Below are 497 nucleotides of genomic sequence, written 5' to 3'. Positions count from 1 at the left end.
ATATATATATATATATATATATATATATATAGTAACTTGATTAATTTGCGAGCAGAACTTGGAGCTTACAAGCAACAGAAATAACTAGAGGCTATTTGTATTATGGTTACCATATAAAAGAGTGAAGGATAAGGTGCAGCAATGAGATGGAATTTGAAAACAACAACAAGAACGGGATACGAAGTCGATTAAACAAGCAAAAGTTTTATTATGTATTGGAATGCTATGTGAAATTTGTGGAAACGTAATAAAACATGTTAAACACAAGCGCGCAAGGGGTCTGAGGGTACAACGGAAGCTGCGCTTTTTCCAGTACACAAGAAACCCCGCGCGTCCCTAGGCCGAAACTCGAGGCCGCTTGGGCGGAAGCAAGGCCCGAGACCCCTTCCAGGGCCTTCTCGTTCTCGTCTCGATGGTTTCCTCGGCCAGCGTATAACCCCGGCCCCCACCCGCTTACCTCAGCCGCGCTGCTCCGGCGCTTGCGCAAGACTCTCGCG

This window comes from Podarcis cretensis (assembly GCF_951804945.1).
Source record: "Podarcis cretensis genome assembly, chromosome: 1".
NCBI lineage: Eukaryota > Metazoa > Chordata > Lepidosauria > Squamata > Lacertidae > Podarcis > Podarcis cretensis.
The sequence above is the reverse complement of the archived record's forward strand: the minus strand, read 5'-3'. Positions refer to the sequence as shown.